We start from the raw sequence: 17363 nt of genomic DNA, 5'->3' as shown, positions 1-17363 counted from the left end.
GTAGTAACCAGGAGGGGGAAAAAGGGAGACTTGGAATGCTGACAATATTCTATTTTGAGCTCAGTAGTAGCCACTTGGTGATGAGGACCTGTATGCCTTTCTGAACATATGTTATATTCTAATAAAAGATTCTATTTTTCTTTAAAAGCTATGTGATTTAGAAAACTAATTATAAAAAGACAAATGTTTAAATTAAAATTTCTGTCATACAAAGTGTTAACACCAATATGAACCCTTAATATATTCAGACAGCACAGTCTTCCAGAACAAAACATTTGAGATTATTTCTAAATCTGATTGTATATTTAAGAGAGACTTTTAAGGCATAAAATAAATAAAAACATAAAATGATTAAAGCATTAGGCAGTATGCATTCTCCACTCTCTACCCTACTCTCCAAGTGTATCTTCTACCACCCATCTTATTCAGCCCTCACTGAGCTTCTCCCCAGTCCCGACATACTGCTCCTTACCAACAGGCCCTGCCTTCACTCCTGCTACTCCCCTGCCTGAAACAACTTTTCTGAATTTCAATCTAATTTTTTATTTGGAGTCTACAGAACTGGACTTCTTCCCTACAAAAGGCATAATTAGTATGTTTCTACCTTGTTGATATTCCTTAAGACAACTTTACAAGTTGTCATTTGCCCAAGTAAGTTCCACACTTCAACAGAAGGCACTAACTAATCCATTTATACATTCTCAGTGTTTTTACACAGTAGAAAAACAGATGAAAACATATACATATGCATTTTAAAACAGTTACAGAAGAGACTAAATTATTTTCAGTTCAACCAATATTTATTAAGTGCTTGTTTTACCTATGATACTTAGCCCAAATTAGGATATCAGAAATGAAGTTACTTTGATCCAGCTGCATTTGGAAGTCCATGACCTGCTATCTCTCTAGCCTACTTTGGTTAGCACTATGATGTTCTGGAGCCATGAATACTGTAACTGTGATGCTTAGAAAGTTTCAATCATCAAAATTATTCTGCCTAGGGGGAGGGGACACACTTAATCCCCACAGGCTCAGGCTCCACTCATGAAATTGAATCTGCCCTCTTCTCCAAATGTACCCCTCCAAGGAGTCTTGGGAATCTAATCCCTTCCTTCCTGGATTGCTCCACTGTTCTACTGCTGTTCAGGCTCAGCTCTGCAGTTCCTGCACACTCCATGCTCCTTCCTTTCTTTGGGCACACTCTGTCCTTGCCCTTACTGGCTGATGAGCCAATCTTTCTTCTTTTCTCTGGTCCTCTCTTCCATCAATAAGTGGAAGAAGGGGGAGCTCATAACCCTCTCTGTTCATTCTTCTAGCCCTTCTTTGCCTCAGGGTGCTCACATGCACACATTCTGGCCAACAAAGTAGCAAGGGAAAAGACAGGCGACAAGGAAAAAAAGGTTTAAAAAAAAAGAGAGAGAAAGTAAAAATATTAATGGCACCAGACATAAGTCAAAACAACACAAGGCCAATGTGTTCCTAGAGACTAGGGGTGATGCTCTGTGTATGCAAATGTGAATGACATAAAAGTTAAATATGAAATATGAGGAAAACAAGATATAGTTGAGAAAATGTGTTAAAATGCTAAAGAGACAGAAGGCAAACACCTATGACTTGGTAAGAAAGATGAGAAACCATGGACATAAAAACAAATAGAGGCTGGGCACAGTGGCTCACGCCTGTAATCTTAGCACTTTGGGAAGCTGAAATGGGCAGATTACTTGAGGTCAGAAGTTAAGGACCAGCCTGGTCAACATGGGGAAACCCTGTCTCTACTAAAAATACAAAAATTACTAGGGCATGGTGGCACATGCCTGCAATCCTAGCTACTCAGGAGGCTGAGGCAGGGGAATCGCTTGAACCCAGGGGGCAGAGGTTGCAGTTAGCAGAGATCATGCCATCGCACTCCAGCCTGGGCAACAGAGGGACAGATTAGACTCCATCTATTACTAACAATTTCTGCTTGACACAACTCTTTAGCATCAGACCTACCAGGCAAAACATGTCACCTCAGCAAATTCACAATTAAAAATTAATTACTCAGAACAATCAATTAGAAATTAGCGGCCAGGAGTGGTGGCTCAGGCTTGTTATCCTAGCCCTTTGGGAGGCTGAGACAAGCGGATCACATGATGCCAGGAGCTCAAGACCCAAGCTGGCCAGCCGGGTGAAACCCCATCTCTACCAAAAATACAAAAATGAGCAGGTCATGGGCACCTGTAATCCCAGCTACTCAGAAAGCCAAGGCAGGAGAATCACTTAGGCCCAGGAGAAAGAGGTTGCAGTGAGCCAAGATCATGCCACAACACTCCAGCTAAGCAACAGAGCAAGACTCTGTTCAAAAAAAAAAAAGAAAAAGAAAGAAAGAAATTATCTGTAACTCAACTCTCAGTTTGTACAAATACCAACAAAGGGAATTTCTGGTTAAGTGAAAGTAGATTTCAGTTGAATTTCTCTCTGTCTTCTCCACCAACAGTGACAAGAGATTCTTACCCCTAAAGATTGAGTTCATGTTTACAAAAACTCACTATTAAGTCATGCAAAGAATGTAGGTAGCCAGAGAAGCCGGCTCAGCATCCAATACCTTCAAGGCACTCTAGAATATAAAGCCCTACCCTAATAAGTTAGTATTAGGATCATAAGCAGAAACTTGCTAAACAACAAAACAAGTAACAGGAACCAAGGTAAATATCAAACTGAGAGGGTTTTTACAAGAGACCCGTCTTTTCATATGCTCCCCTGAGAGAAATGGCCCATTCTTCAGCCACCCTCATTTACCTTCCCTTTGAGAATTTAAACTGCATATAATGAAGGATGTTATAGGTGAGTTTGTATGTGTTACACATGACTAATCGAGAGGCAAAAAAAGTTGAAATCACCAATATACACCTCATATTAACTACAGAGCCAGTTTTAAAACATAACTGAAGACCAAACTTACTAAAAACAATCAAACCACAGAAACCATACAGTTGACCCAAATAAATTAATTTTATGCAACACAAACTCTAAAGCCTTAATTTATAAGGCAAACCAAGAAAATTCAGATATCCCTGTTGTTGGAAACCTTCTCCACCCTGTTCTCTGCCACCAGAAGTGACGGGCCACTGGATTTAGCCACTGGTGCGTGGGGAGGGAAAAGAGTAGGGTCAAGGATATCTATTCTTTGGACACCCTCCCCATGTAGTGGCCTACAGCTGGCTGTGCCCTGGTCTGAAGTTCTCTCAAGGTGCAATCAGCTCTAGATAAAGGGTCTGGTATCTCCTGCCAGGTTCTATAAATCTCTTCTTCCACTCACCCATTCGGGGTGTGGGTTAGTAACATCCCCACCTCAGTTGGTAATTTCAGGCATTTTCTACACTACGCCTTACAGTTCCCCAATACTCTGTTCACATCCTTCTAAAATTCTCCTGATTTAAGTATGCTATTTCCTGTTGAGACCTTGACTATTATACTTGTCAGAAAGAGAAGAAATGTTTTAATGAAAATTTAAGAGATAGGATCTGTTTATAAGCAGTAAGGCCCAAACAAATAAACAAAAACCCTCAGCTATATTTTCAATACAAATACAGGTGAGGTAAGGTCAAATAATTGCAGTTCTGCTGTAGAGCACACACCATATTCTACAAGGGTATCATAAAATAAATGGTTTATGAAAGATGAATGGAGAGAGATGCCTGAAAGGGGGGAAATACAGCAGGAAGATCTGGGGACCTGCAGACTGTGCAACTATCATTCTGTCTATTCCAGACTCTGTCATTCATTAGCTGTGCACCTTAAACACATTTTTTTGAGCTCGGTTTCCTAATGTAAGGCATAGATTCTATGAGATGAACTCTGAGGTCCTTTCCAGCTTCAAAATTTTTTAAATAGGTATATCTGTCTTGTTATGACAGGTTAAAGAGAATGGATAAAGTTTCTGAAAAGGGAATACCACAGCATCTCAGTGCCCGTTGTAACCGTCTCAAGAGGTTTCCCAGCCAATACACTGTTAGTCCTCAAAGTCTCGCTGCCAATAGTAGCTCCCTGTTAGTAGATGAAAACTCACTGATATAAATCGAATGACATAAAGTACACGAAATAAAATGTTATTTTTAGTATCCTTTCATTGCCCATTTTATACAATAGCCTATTTGCCACTCCTCTGGTTCTTTTCTTCCTCTTTATGAGTGATTATCCAAAATCACTGAGGCTTCCCTGTCTTTCCTTAAAACCTCACTCATTGTCTGTGAACTCCATTCAGTAGAGAATATTTCAAGGCCAGAGGAAGGATGGGAAATTCAAGTAAGTCAATTTTGCTACTTAATAATTGTACTACAACATTGGGGCTTTGGAAGGGAGTTTAAGTCTAATTGCTTAACTAAGATTTGCCAATTTTCTAAGTTCTGTTTTATTTTTTGTTTGTTTTTAAACATGTCCATGTCTTTAACGGGTATCTAGTGAACACACAAGAAGATCCAGGAACATCTGTTTTATTACCACTGGATTTCACTGGGGACATTTCTGGCTCTTATAGGGTTGCCTTGATCTGTAAATCAATCAGACACAGTGACCACCCAGACAGTTCAGCCACAGAGCTCAAAGAAGAGAAGGTGAGGCAAACTCCAGGAAACAAATGAGCAATAAAAAACAAGAGGGAAAGATTCATTTATGCATACGATTTTTGCTAGAGTTGTCAAAGCAAGCCTATAAATGCTCATAATGCAAATACTTTAACAACATAACTCTAAAGTGTTTCTGAAGACTTTTAAAAGGGTCTTTCTTTTCTTAGTGATTTAGTATGTTCTACTTTAACAAAAGTAGGGCGCTTCTGTGAGTCAACTCCTATAAAACTATCTCAGAGCTTAAATTTTCCTTCAGAAGATATATCAGTGTAGACTAAGGAGTACCAAGAAGCAAAGGACTGTGTATTTTGGTCATTTTCAAAGAAAAATTTAAGAAAGATGCAAGACAAGACAAAAAGGATCCGTGGACTCATGCATACCTGAGTCCCATGCAAAGCAATTTAACTTCTTTCTGAATAATTGGTAAAATATAATACCACTTTCTGAGGCCTGTGGTGAGGTGGTAGTCGTCAGTCCAGCAGCATCAGTATCACCTGAGAACTTGTTAGAAAAGCACATTTGTAGGCCTTACTCTGAACTATTCAGTAAGAAATTCTGGGGTTGGGGGTATAAGCCTTCCAGGTGATTCTGATGCATGCTTAAGTTTGAGAAGCACTATTGTAAGTAGGAAATGAAGTCAAATTTGCAAAGTCTCCAGCTTAGAAAAAGAAATCAACTATTTTATTTAAGATTTTATTTCTTTCCTTTCCAAGACATGTACTGAGAGTTACTATATAACTGGAGACATTAAAACATACATGGCCCTATATGCCTCCATTAGTCAGGATACAACAGAACATTAAATCATGACCAGTTTAATAGTGATCTCTCCATTAGTCAGAATACAACAGAACATTAAATGATGACCCGTTTAATAGTGATCTCAGGTTTTAGGAATTACATTCCACTGAGCCATAATCAAGCTCTCTCCCCAGTAATGCTTACCCTGAGATTCCTCATAATTCCACTCCATCGAGAGACTAAAAATTGTATCATTTAATGTAGGGAAGGCTAAGATACTTACAGGTATATCAATGTCTTATAATTAGGGACTCAAATTAATCAAGGCAAAGAATGGTAAGAAAATAAGAGGAGATGACAAGCTTTACGGTTAATTAGCCACGTGGCTTATTTCCTCATTTCCTTCAAGTCTCTGCTCAAGTCAAAGCAAGGCCTGCCCTGACCGTCCATCTGTAATAGTGCAATCCCCATTCCCTAGCGCCTCTTCACCCTGCCCTACTTCTCTTTTATCCACAGCACCTACCACACAGTATGTTATAAAACTTACTTATATGTCATGCTTATTGGTTATCTCTTCTGCCCCATAAGCTTTATGAGGACACAGAGCACTGTTTTATTCGTGGATATATCTTGGGCACCTACAGCACTGCCTAGGGTAGAGAAGTCATTCAATACCTGACACACAGTGGCCTCAAAAAAAAGTTGTGGAACAAATAGCTAGGTAATATTTAAGATATATTTTACTGTGGTAAAAAATGTTTAGGATGGCCGGGCTCTGTGGCTGACGCCTACAATCCCAGCTCTTCGGGAAGCAGAGGCAGGATAGCTTAAGCCCAGGAGTTCGAGACCTGCCTGGGCAATATAGCGAGATGCTGTTCTCCACAGAAAGAAAAAAACAAAAAAAGAAACAAACAAAAACGTTTAGGATGTGAATATGTTTGGGAAAAGGAATTTAAAAAAATAAACGTTTTGGTTACAAAAGAATAATCTATTCCTACCCAAACAGGTTAGAAGGTATGTACTTGATATATCAGTTTTATCTTTAAATATCTGAGGATTTATATAAGAGTCAAGATCAATGTTGATTACTGTTCAGTAAAATCAGATATCTATATTTCACTTGGGCAATATTCATATATCTTCTGCCTAGCTCCAGAATTCTAAGAAATGGCAATTTGGGCTTGAATTGCAAAAGAAATAGAAAATAGAATTTCTCTTTCCCAAGAAATTAGCAATCCAGATAACATTATGAAATCTATAAATAAAATACTAATCAAGAGTTTTCTGAAACAACAAATTCATAACAAGTTTATTCTCTCTTCCAGCAGATGGCTGGCCAAAACAGTACTTTGTTCATGTTTTTAATAAGTTTTCCAGAAAGAGTAAGAATAATCATGCTCAAATGCTTTCTCTTGTCTTTGCTTATGGACAGGGTCCCTGGCACATTCTATCTAAAGGCACCTAACTGACTATGCACTGAGAAAAGAGCTGAACTTTTTCTATTCTGATAACCTTCAACTCTTCCCTATTTCAAACATTCAAATACTTCCATCTATAAAGTTCAGCCAAGTTCACAAACTATCTGGCAAAATAACAAAATACAAAAAGACCTGGGACCTTGGCAGGGAAAGAGATGAAGGTTAAAGTTATGTTTGAACAATTCCTTCCTCTCCTCTACTAGGTTCAAAGTCTTTCTTTTAACTACTAATTCATCATGGAAGCAATACAGCACAGTAGTTTCAAAACATGGATTCTGAAGCCAGACAGCTTAGGTTTGACCTCCGCCTCTTACTCTCTCTACTGACCTCTTTGTCTTAGTTTCCTCCCTGTAAAATGGTAAAAACAGTAATACCTTCCTGTTGTGAGGACTAAATAGGCCAATATACCTGTAAAGCACAATGATACTTCATATTTACTATTCTTACAGCTCTGAAAATTTTAAGTTTTACAAACTTGGAATTTACTTTTAACAATGTACTTCAACAAAATCCATTATCACTTATAAATTTCAGATTTGCCAAGGAATTAATCACAAGCTATACCTGCTTTGTAAACTGTGGACTCACACAGGAAACTAACAAGGACAGTGGTCAGTATATGGGAAGCTCCATAAACTTTTAAAGAATGACAAGTATCAATGTCACATGGCAAGAAATTAGTAAGCCACTAACATACCCTGAGTAGGATGACATAGTAAAACTGTATCTCCAGAACATTACTTTGATAGCTGTGTACAGGACAGTTTAGAAAAGAGACTAGAAGCAGTAAACTACCAAGAAACTTGCACAGCAGGTAACTGTGCAATCATCCAGGCAATTGATCAGTAAGAGTTTAGATTAGAAGATGAAATTGAATGGGTAGGGGTAGGGGTCATAGTAAAAGTCTGAGAGTGATGATGGGCAACAGGATACTGGAAGTGGTAAGGGACGTCTATGCTTTCTGCAGGATGGGATAGAAGATAAGCCTTCATTTCTAATTCAGGTGTTCATGGGCTCAACTGAAAAGATTACTGTACAGCAGAGGTCAACTACCACCCAGGGACCAAGTCTAGCCCATGGTTTGTTTTTGAATGACCAGTGAGTTAAGAATGGTTTTTATATTTTTAAAGTAAAAAATTTAGAGGGTTGTAAAAAAACAAGAATATGGTCCTGATCGTTGTTTTGCTATTTTAAAAACCACACACACACACACAAGAATATGGAACAGAGACCTAGGAGAACTACACAGCCTAAAATATTTATTTACTACCTAGCCCTTCACAGAAAATGTTTGCCAACACCTGTTTTCAAGCAGTATCAAGGCAGATTTCAAAATAAGCTGAAACTGATGGATTATAAAGAGGCTGGGGGCTGCACAGTGTAGAGCCCACTTTATTCCTTAACTCTGTTGCCCTAAAAGTTTGTTCCCTACTCCCATCTACTTAATCCTTAATGTGGTTAGGTTAGTAAAGTATTGATGCTCATTAGAAAGAGATCCTCCCCAGCACTGCAAACACCACACCTATCAAGTCCACTTGGAGCATTTAAATAACAAGGGCTGGTTCCTGTGAGTCCTTCATCTTTTTCTGGTCAATGATAAATCTACAAATATAAGATGAGTCATTTGTGTAAAAAAAAAATTAGTTCTTTAAATTGTTAATTGTAGATTAAAATGGTAATAATTAAGCCAGGCCCCATAGCTCATGCCTGTAATCTCATCGTTTTGGGAGGCCAAGGTGGGAGGATCGCTTGAGTCCAGGAGTTCAACACTGACCATGACAACACAGCAAAATCCTATCTCTACAAAAAAAAAAAAAATCAAAGCTTAGCTGGGCATGATGTGCCGCTGTAGTCTCATCGACTCAGAAGGCTGAGGTAAGAAGATCACTAGAGCCAGGGAATTCAAAGTTGCAGTGAGCTGTGATTGTGCCACTGCACTCAGCCTAGGTGACAGAGTGAGAACCTGCCTCAAAAAAAAAAAAAAAAAAAAAAAAAAAGCACTTCAAATATATCACTTTTTTTGGGGGGGGGGGGATAGACATATAAGTGTGTAGGTATATGCATATGTATAAAAAATATATAAGACATTTCGCCTTAAGTTTTAAAAGAAGGCTTATCACAATCTTGCAGAGAGCCATATACTCCCCAATATTAAAAAATGCTAGTTTAATTTCTTTAACAAAACTTGTCTTTCAGGAAAGTAAGTTAGTTATGGCAAAGTCACTATACATGTGGATAGCAACAACAAAAGAGACTCATCAATATTGGAAAAACAAACTTGTTTAACTTAGGTTTCAAATAGGATTGAACATTAAGGAAATTACGACCCACTGGCAGGCCGATGGACCCCAGTTTGAGAAACATTCAACTAGTCCAAACCATAGCAGGTAGACCAGGGAATTACCATCATGGTACAGGTGTTAAAAGAATAGACTCTGGAGTCAAACAGATCTGTGTTTGAGTCCTGGCTCCACTTCTCCCTAATGTGAATTTGGGCAAGTTACCAAGTCAATCCTCAGTTTATTCCTCTGTAAAACCAGACAAAACTACTACCTAAATCATTTATATGTAGTATTTGGCATAGTGCCTGATACATAGCAAGGACTCAATAACTGTTAACTAAAGTTAACTAATGTTATAATATATATTAAGTTCTATGTTCAATAAATACAGGTTATGGTTGTTATGGAAGAGCTGAGGAAGGGGCTGACTGACTGGACAAAGAACAGTGTCAGGAATAGCCCACACTACACTGTCAGTAGATCAAGTTCCATCAACAGGCGAATCTGGCAGTTAGAATGAGATGGTTCAAACAGGCAAGCTGACATGAAGGTGAAACAGCAGCAGGTGGTAAAATCTAGCTTTGAAGATTTATTCATTAGACTTGGAAAGAACCAGAACCATTATTAAATTTTTCAGAACTGATTTTCTGTGCAAACATCTAGGTAACTTGTAGGTCATGATAAGCATCCCCCTGCAATCTACATTCACTTAATATGCTTTATACAGGTTTTTGTTTTGTTTTGTTTTCTGAGACAGAGCCTCACTCTGTTGCCCAGGTTGGAGTGCAGTGGCACAATCTTGGCTCACTGCAACCTCCACCTCCTGTTTCAAGCGATTCTCCCACCTCAGCCTCCCAAGTAGCTGGGATTACAGGCGTGCACCATCATGCCCAGCTAATTTTTATATTTTTAATAGAGATGGGGTTTTGCTATGTTGCCCAGGCTGGTTTTGAACTCTCAACCTCAGGTGATCCTCCTACCTCAGCCTCCCAAAGTGCTGGGATTACAGATGTAAGCCACCATGCCTGAATTTTTTTTTTTTTTTTTTTTTTTTGAGGCAGGGTCTTGCTCTCTCAAGCAGGCTGGAGTGCAGTGGCACAATCATGGTTCACCGCAGCCTTGACCTCCTGTACTCAAGCAATCCTCCCACCTCGGCCTCCCAAGTAGCTGTGACCACAGATGCATACCACCACACCTGGCTAATTTTTAAATTTTTTGTAGAGATGGGGTTTCCCTATGTTGCCCAGACTGGTCTCAAACTCCTGGGCTCAAGCTATCCTTATACCTCAGTTTCCCAAAGTGCTGGGATTACAGGAATGAGCCACCACACCTGGTTTATAAAACTTTTTAAAGCTTATCAATGGGTGCTCCTTTGTATCATTTAGAGAAACAATTGAAGATGTCATCAGAATATACTGATTAGAAGGCAAGGAGTAGAAGTAAGAACAGAGCAAAAGTGGAACTTAGAAAAGAATAACATAATCAGAGTTTTTCCCACCAGAAGAAATTGAAGCCATCAAAAAATTATCAAAAATCATTCATACTAAAAGGATATCAGCCATAAAATCTACTGTTTCACACCAGTATCCACAGAACACAAAAGAGACAGCAAATTACACAAATTACAGTTTTACTCTGGTACTACCCGACAATTCAATAGGTCATGCCTGAGAAAATATTTCTTTTCTAAGCTGCCTTTAAGTTCCAGCTGTTTGAAAAGCGGGAAACTCTCCAAGTCCACAAGTAAAGCTCGGTCAGTAACATACACTCCCCGGACTTGACTTTCCTATTTCCATAGCATTCACTGGAAATGATAGTTTGCAGCATGAAATGAGGAGTTTGATTTAGTCACTCTGATTAGAAAAACATGTGCTTACATTTATAATAACAAAATCTGCTTGGTTATAGGAATCTAAAATGTAGAAAAATAGTTGTTTTCATTATTTCTTTTTTCAGAAAGAGAAAATGTCTCCAGGGGAAAAAAAACAGTGTAATCATTAATTAGCAGGGTAATAATTACAGTTAAAAAAGAGAAAAATGGGTATTAATCCAATTTACCTAAGGTTGCTTTCCTTGAAGTCTATTAACTGTGTAGACTCTTAACCTTTCAATGAGTCAGTATGTGCAATCATTAATTAGCCATTTTAATAAAGAACACTATTTCCTATGAAGACAAAAGTCTAAAGTCACATCAGAAGTTCCTTACTGTTGTAACTCCAGCCTCAAAAAAATGTCAATGGCATCAAGCTGTACTATCTTGCTTCCCTAACAGCATTTCATAATGCTCAGCTAATAAATTCAGAATATTTGTCCAAAGTTCATAAAAAAACAGCAAGAACATTCAATGATGCAGCAAAAGAGCTGTCATATTACTGGCAGGAAATTGCATCTCCCTTTGTAGCTTGAAGAAAGTCAGAGGCAAAGCAAAACATCCCTATGGAGAAGCAAGAAAAGCCAAGCAAAACCACAAGGAAAACATAGTAAGAAACTCTCATTTGAAGTTGATGGCAATTCTTAATACTTTTAGATTTTTAAAATTTATTCAAATAAGCATTATGGAGTAAAATGGAAATTTTACATAACATTTCAGGAGGAAATGTGGCTACACAGTGCTCTCAGGCTAGCATGCCTGCCTCTGCTCCTGCTCCCACCCTCCAAGCAGATGAGCAAGTCTCATTACTGATTTTTTGCTTGTAGGTAAAAACTATGTATCTGAACAGTTTGTTTTCAAGTAAATCCAATCATCTCACAAATTTTTTTTAAAAAAACTACAAATCACTAATTTTTAAGTGCTTACTAGGAGGGCAGTAATGAAAGCATGCCTGTCTGTGCTTGTCTTAGGAACTGTTGAAAAGAGCCTCTTAGTGCTCCAGGCCTTTAAGTGCAAGCTCCTGCCAGGTCTCTCGCCAGCTCCTCAACTCAGCACACTGAAAACAAAGCCAGTCTTCCTCCCTGCAAAATCAGCTGCCTGTCCCATTTCTGTAGTAGTAAACAACATTCTCCCAGACTCATGAGCTGCAAAATCTGGGGTAACTTTTAAATATTCCCTCCCTCTTTGCCATGTATATCCAGTTAACTGCTTCATCCTGCAGAATCATCATAGCATCTCTTGTATCCATCGCTTTCTCTATGTTCCCAGACTCAGATTCTTGACCTTAGCTCCCACTCAACTAATGGCAACAGCCACATAACTACTCTTTCTGTCCACAGTTTCTTCCTGCCACACACCACTACCAGCATGCATGCTACCACCAGGAGTCATGGTGGGTACCTTTGATGTTCCACTTAAAGGCTGTGACTTTTTATACAAAATTTAAATCCTTATGGCCACTAACAATAATATTAACATACTGGCTTTCCTAAATTTGGGAGTCATGTTGTATTCTAGATTACTGAGCTTTATAGATGCCCAAGAGTTTATTCTTTTGGCAATAAGTTTTACTTCAATATTTTTGAATAGTCATAACTTGTCCTGCCTTGTCAAAAATCAAATAAATAGCATCTTTTCTTGATGGCCTTAGGTCATCATTATAGGGTTATATTGGAGTATAATAAATGATATTCAGAAAACATCCACAGACATTACTGAGGTCCCAGGCTGCTGGTTCCCACTTCATGAATGCTACGTTTGATACCTCCTCCCATGTGTCTATACTGAAATTCTGTAGTGTCAGTTTGGGCTGCTTACAGGTCTTTTTTGCTAATGTCCTGGCCTAAGATTGTGCTTGCAACTAATACTGCTAACAACCAAACACTAAATAGGTGAGGTGTACCTGTATTTAACCTTATATCTTACCTTTCCAAATGTTTAAAAAATTCATGGAAGGCACGGACTCTCTTTTATGCAGTCTGTATTTCCTGCTATTCCTAGCTGCTGTTCCATCATCACAATAGCCCATTAAATCACTAGCCTCACATATAATTTATCTCTAAAACTTAGCTGGAAAATAAGTATACTTACACACACAGGACTTCAACTGTAATAAATGACCTATCAAATTCATTAAAGAAAAAAGCCAAAGAAAATTTGTTACTGTGAAAAGCATCAAAGGTTTATATGTTTACTTTCCTTATACTCATGTCGATGAATATGCATATATATGTATATATTAAATTGGTCTCAGGTACAGCCTTGAACTACTTCATCACTCAGAACTTCCCAGCCACAGAACAAAAAGGTGCATTCCAAACAGCATCAGGGATTTGCAACATAAAGAAACAAAAGCCAGACAGAGCAGGAACTTGGAGATAAAAAGAATGGTACTTACAGTCTAGGCATCAGAGGTGCAGAAGGTTTATGCTGTGTGAGAAGACACTGATGAAGAATTGAGGGAGTCAGTCCCCGCTCCCACCCCATCACCCCATCCCCCGACCCCCCTCGCTGGGCTTCCCTACTGCACCTAAGCCATCATGGCAGAGAACAAGATCAGTATTTCCTCTGCAAACGATCTTATTAAAAACAGCCCAGAAAATTCTGGGGAAAAAATGAGATGTTTTATAAATTCTGAGATGTATTTGTCTATCTGACTCTTCAAAAACAAAGGCATTGTTTTTAACAACTAAGTTTGTCATTTATATAGCTATACCCCACCCCCCCCACACACACACACGCACACACAGAGCTATCTGAGATTATTTTTTCAAGCAAGGATTCTTTCACGACAAAAATGCCACCTACTTACATGAAAATGCTCTCTGCCATTGTTTGTTTCTATGGAAAAACAACAAAATCTTGCATATATTCACTAATGCTTAAGGAAAGAAATTACCCAGCACAGCTGAGGAACAATTTCAGCTCATCTTGCTTCCCCACCCCCGACCATGTTCATCCGACATCAGTGAGGTTCTCCCTGTCTGGTTTATTGCCTTGACACAAAGCCTTGATGTGGCTTTGTTTAATTTAGCTTTATGGGCTTCCCTGCCACAACATTAACATCTCAGTGATGGGAAAGGAGGCAAGCCACTTCCATTGCAGGTTAAAGCTGGGTTTTTTGTTTTGTTTTTTTTTTTAAACACGCCCCTATTTGCTAACACCAAGACAGAAGGGCCTGGTAGAACTGGTTCCCTTTGCACAACAGAAAAACAGATTTAAGAACACAAAGAGATGAAAGAATATAAGATATAAGAAATATATAATAAATTTATGTAAACAAACATGCTAAGAGGAGAAAAGAACATTACATAAAATTTCAGATACTCCAAAAGAAATCATTTAATGCACTGTGATTTCTCTGAAGCTTAGGCTAAAAAGACCACAGAGAAAAAGTGGGTGGCAGTGGCCAAGATATTCTGTAAGTTTCTTCTTGCCTATGTTCCACAGAGAGATAACTGGGGTTAGCTGTATTTCAAAAAGTAAGAGCAATCTATTAAGCTAAAAAGAAAAAAGAAAAAGAAAAAAAAGGCATCCTGAGTAAACCATCCTTTCTCTGGAATCCAGAATACTCTGTCCTTGGTTTATCTATCCAGTACCAAAAAGAGAAGTTGTGCAGTATCAACGGTTTGGTATGGTAATTTTACAACTGAAGACTGACGTTTTGAAAAACATAAGATATACAAGTTTTAATTACAATTTATGGTGACACACCTTCATAGACTGAAGAACAGCCCCTTGACTTCACAGACACACACACACACACACACACCCCTTACTACCCATTTATTTTTGAAGGCACTTGAATTACATAAACCAGTACTCTGTTATAAACAGCATACAAAAGGAAAAAGATTTCACCTTTTACCAGAAGACACAATTTCAATATAAATTGAGAAGGGGAGGGACTGATTTCTAACTTGTCCCTGGTAATTACAGCGGGATTACACACGCACTGCAAGTCCTGCTTAGTCCCTACTGTCCCTGACAACAGCCATCCTTCCCTATTCCCACCATTCTAGTCCCTGCTTTACCACCGTGGCTTCCTGAACTCCCACAGTATCCGGCTCATTCAGAAAAATCCAAGTGTGCCAAACTACCGACACCTGGGCAGTGAAAGCCGATCCGCCTCCTGGAGATAAAGCCTAGGGGTTCTCTGTTAACAACCAATTCAAAGGAAGGAATTTAAGGAAAACAAACTTAAAAGGGCCTCTCTGATGCTGAGCCTCAGGAGACCACGGCTTCAAACAGATAGAAAATACTATTGGTATAACGTCTTCATTGATGTATTATTGAAAAAATCAAATAACAGACATGAAATGTTTATGACAGGATACTGAATGAATACGGTGCCACTGAGGTCTGATAAAACTAGTAATGTTCTCCCAAAGGCAGCAGACTTGATAAAGACTCTGAACAGAGCAAATGTAGTCTTAACCAAGTTCCACTTAACCAATCCACTGGATTAACCACACATCTCCATTACTTCAGTAAATATCACACATCTCCATTCCACCAGTGAAATCCATAACATCGTGGGATCTCCCACTAGTATGCACAGCATATTCCTATCCCCCACCCCTCCTGCATGGTAAATGCTAATTGTACTTGTAATTATATTATTAATAACATTTACATAGACCAGTGAAATATGAAGGCAAAGTAATTTCTGTGAAAATTAAACGGAACGCTTTGGAGAAACTCAATCAAGTGAATCAATTAATAAAAATACCAAAATAGGTTCAGAAAGAAACCTATTCTCTGCACTCCAGCGTGGGCGACAAAATGAGACTCCATCTCATAACATACAAACATACATACATACATACATACATACATAAATGCTTTAGAAGTATTCTATACCTCCCTACCTCTAGATAATGTCTAGGATGAGGAAAGTATTTGCAAATTACCTTAAAGATTTTATATTCTCCTTTAGCCAGCTTTTTCAATTAACTGCCCAAATACTAGTTCTAATCATGTTAGAGAAGAAGTGTTATACTAAATAAACTGCACAAACCATTGCAAGAAACGAAGACAAATGTCATTATTTCTTTGGCACAATTGGCAGCTTTTAGGAGAGGCAGTTCACAAAGTAGACTGTGAACCTTTTACCAAAAATCATTCTACTAAGTGTAGCTACTATTAAGAGCAAGAGCTTAGGACAGCCTTTAAGTGTAGATACAGAAAATGTAAAGACTTTTCATTCATTTGCTTTGAAAACAGCATTCTTAAATTATAGATGGCTTTTTCTCCTTAATATTGATCAAGAAAATCAGATGTTTAAATGAAAAGTTTGTCACAGAAAGAAAAGACAACAGTAAACCTCTTAGAAACAACTACTTTGAAAATAAGGCAGTGAGATTAGTAACTTACCTAAGGTAACAGAGCTAGGAAATAAAACAGCCAAGACGGTCTGAATCCATGGACTTAACTCTCAACCAAAAGTAATAGTGAAAGTAAGGATCACAAAACAAAACAACAACAACAACACGAAGATGGTGGTAACAATAAATAACAAACTCGATGGTTCAATTCATAAAGTTCAAGATATGGGAAGCATCAGACTCATCAGTCTACTACAGAGGGCTTGTAGACATAGAATAAAAATGTTTATCTTTTAAAATACCTATTACTCCTTAGACTACAAGGAACACTTTAAAAACTCACTTTCACCTGTGAGCATTAGCCACAGATGCCTATAGTAAGAAATGTAATGTCTCTCTTACAGGAAGATGCTCTAGCATCAGTGTGCAGAAGGGACTAGAAACTGGGAGACCACGCTGGAGGCTATCACTGTCTGGTTAAACTGATTATAAGAAATGAATGACACTCTGAGTTAAGGCAGGGGCAGAAAGTCAAAGAGGGTGGTAAGAGATAGATTTAGGAAACAGTCATCTCCTTATGAGTATTTACCCATTATTATTACCTATAAATTATTACAGTTATTGATTAAGCACTTGTTACATGTCAGGCACTTGACTATGCATTGAAAATACTGAAATACAATTCAGTTCAGCTTACCACTCTTCCCTCTGCCTGGCCCACTCGGGCTGTACCAAATGATGGCATGGTTTCTTCGCCTCCAAAATTTAACCGACAGCATATTCCTTTCTTACTTAGGCCCCAAATCCAGCATGAAGGGTAATGACCCAACGAAAAAACAATACCCAAATTTTAGCAAAATAGCAGAGTGGGCAGTGGAGGGAGAAGGCCTTTGGCATTCAGAAAATTACTTTTATGTTACACTTTTCTTGCCTGTAAGGAAACTTTTTTTCATACACAATTTAAGTCTATATTAACGCCATTTTCCTCACCCCAGAAGGATGTTACTAACGTATAAATGACACTAAAATTTACAATCTAGGTAGATCAGTCTTGCCCAACA

The 17363-nt window shown here is 38.4% G+C and overlaps 1 protein-coding gene across 1 annotated transcript in view; it reads right to left on the bottom strand.

Annotated features, from left to right (window-relative positions):
- The window catches only part of PHLPP1 (PH domain and leucine rich repeat protein phosphatase 1), a 250023-nt gene that overhangs the window by 162307 nt on the left and 70353 nt on the right, over positions 1 to 17363 (bottom strand). The gene's annotated exons all lie outside the window — the stretch shown is intronic.

The sequence above is a fragment of the Sapajus apella genome, unplaced genomic scaffold (genome assembly GCF_009761245.1).
Source record: "Sapajus apella isolate SASKATOON/1434 unplaced genomic scaffold, GSC_monkey_1.0 scaffold30, whole genome shotgun sequence".
NCBI lineage: Eukaryota > Metazoa > Chordata > Mammalia > Primates > Cebidae > Sapajus > Sapajus apella.
The sequence above is the reverse complement of the archived record's forward strand: the minus strand, read 5'-3'. Positions and strand labels throughout refer to the sequence as shown.